The sequence below is a fragment of the Eumetopias jubatus genome, unplaced genomic scaffold, assembly GCF_037043125.1.
Source record: "Eumetopias jubatus isolate StellerSeaLion01/CBP00866 unplaced genomic scaffold, mEumJub1_p1.0 scaffold_8, whole genome shotgun sequence".
Lineage (NCBI taxonomy): Eukaryota > Metazoa > Chordata > Mammalia > Carnivora > Otariidae > Eumetopias > Eumetopias jubatus.
The window spans coordinates 45,653,337-45,655,959 of record NW_028274814.1 but is presented as its reverse complement, the minus strand read 5'-3'; the positions used below and the strand labels follow the sequence as shown (position 1 = coordinate 45,655,959).

Sequence of the window (2,623 nt, the reverse complement as noted above, 5' to 3'; positions counted from 1 at the left end):
TCTTTTTTTTTTTAAGATTTCATTTATTTATTTGGCAGAAGGAGACACAGCGAGAGAGGGAACACAAGCAGGGGGAGCAGGAGAGGGAGAAGCAGACTCCCTACTGAGCAGGGAGCCCGACGCGGGGCTCAATCCCAGGACCCTGGGATCCATGACCTGAAGGCAGACGCCCAATGACTGAGCCACCCAGGCGCCCCTAAAGTAAGGAAATTCTGATATATGCTACCCCTCAGATGACCCCTGAGGACATCATGTTAAGTGAAATGCCCAATCACAAAAAAACAAATATTGGGGCGCCTGGGTGGCTCAGTCGGTTAAGCGTCTGCCTTCGGCTCAGGTCATGATCCCAGGGTCCTGGGATCAAGTCCCTTGTCGGGCTCCTTGCTCAATGGGGAGCTTGCTTCTCCCTCTGCTTGCCATTCCCCCTGCTTCTGTGCACTCTCTCTCACTCTCTGTCAAAAAAATAAATAAATAACTTTTTTTTTTACACTCTTGAGGTCTTTTATTTTATTTACACTTATCATACCATGAATTCATAGGGAATGTGTTCCAGGAGTTCAGTATCCTTTCCATTAGGTCTCACAAAGTGTGCTTCTCTGGGTGGGGCAGGCTGGCGCTTCAGTTGAACCCAAGTACCTTTCTCTTTGGCTTCCTTCTTTTTCTGATCATTTTCCTTCACACGCTTCAGGAAGCTGTGTCGGCTCTTTGAGTCTTTAATATGCTCAATGCGTACATTAATTCTCTTGGCAAGAATCTTGCCCTTAACTTGTTTGTTTACAACAATGCCAACAACATGCTGAGTAACATTGTAGACTCTTCCAGTTTTGCCATGGTAACATTTGTGGGGCATTCCTTTTTGAACAGTGCCTTGATGTCCACAATATCACCTTTCTTATAGATTCGCATGTATGTAGCCAAAGGAACAACTCCATATTTTCTAAAAGGTCTAGAGAACATATAAGCGGGTACCTCTCCTCTTTCCCTTTGTGTTGGTCATTTTGGCAAATTACTGGAAGATGGCGGTTCCGGCCGAAAGGTAAATAAATAACATCTTTAAAAAAGAAAGACAAACATTGTATGAGTTCAGTTATATGAGATCGAGTAGTCAAATCATAGAAAGTAGAATGGTGATTGCCTGGGGCTGGACTGAGGGCAGATGGAGAGTTACTGTCCAATGAGTATAATGTTTCAGTTTTACAACATAAAAGTTACCGAGAAGGATGGTGGTAATGGCTGCACATTATGAATGTATTTATTGTCACTGAACTGGACACTGAAAAACTATTAAATAGTAAATTTTATATTATGTATATTTTACCACAGTAAAAAAAAAAAATTGGGAAAAAAAACCCAATATGGAATAATATAATGACCTCAGGACAGAGAGTTTTCAAAGAAGAAACAAAGGGCGCCTGGGTGGCTCAGTTGGTTAAGCGACTGCCTTCCGCTCAGGTCATGATCCTGGAGTCCCGGGATCGAGTCCCACATCGGGCTCCCTGCTGAGCAGGGAGTCTGCTTCTCCCTCTGACCCTCCCCCCTCTCATGCTCTCTCTCTCTCTCATTCTCTCTCTCAAATAAATAAATAAATAAAATCTTTAAAAAAAAGAAGAAGAAACAAAAAGCATTAAGTAAAAGATTGATGGGGACACCTGGGTGGCTCAGTCTTTAAGCGTCTGCCTTCGGTTCAGGTCATGATCCCAGAGTCCTGGGATCAACCCCGCATGGGGCTCCCTGCTCGGCGGGAAGCCTGCTTCTCCGACTCCCTCTCCCCCTGCTTGTGTTCCTTCTCTCACTGTGTCTCTCTCTGTCAAATAAATAAATAAAATCTGAAAAAAAAAGAAAGAAAGAAAAGGAAAAGATTGATAAATTGGACTGCATTAAGATCTTCTGTTCATGAAGACATAAAGAACTAATACAAATCAATAAGAAGTCAAACGAAAAATGGGCAAAAGAGCTAAGCAGACATTTCACAAAAGAAATGCAAGTGCCCAATTTTATTGACACCAACAAAGAAATGCCAGTTGCAAACACTATGAAATATACTTATATACTCCCAAGAATAGCTAAATTTAAAACCGCGATGGTGCCAAGTATAGACAAGGATGTAATAACTACTTCATATCAACTGTTAATAGGAATATAAATTTGAAAAGCCATTTTGAAATAAAATGTTTTACAGTATATTTTGAAGCTAAAAATATTCATACCCTATAAATCAGCAATTCCAGTACCCAGAAAATGGTTAGAAATACATGTATGTGTATATACTTATATATACTTATCTACGCCAGGAAAAATATACACGAATGTCACAACACTGTCGGCTATAGCCCTAGACTGGAAACAAAGTTTGTCACCTTGGCACCCAAATACATCTTAAACCACATTTATTTATTTATTTATTTATAAAGATTTTATTTATTTATTTATTTATAAAGATTTTATTTATTTATTCATGAGACAGAGAGAGAGAGAGAGAGAGGCAGAGGGAGAAGCAGGCTCCCAAGGAGCAGGGAGCCCGATGCGGGACTCTATCCCAGGACTCCAGGATCTTGACCTGAGCCAAAGGCAATCACGTAACCAGCTGAGCCACCCAGGCGCCCTTAAACCACATTTAATCTCC

The 2,623-nt window shown here is 41.1% G+C and overlaps 1 pseudogene; it reads right to left on the bottom strand.

Moving 5' to 3' along the window:
- Positions 1-520: 520 nt before the first annotated feature.
- On the bottom strand, positions 521-1,038 carry LOC114203523 (large ribosomal subunit protein eL21 pseudogene; annotated as a pseudogene).
- Positions 1,039-2,623: the final 1,585 nt, after the last annotated feature.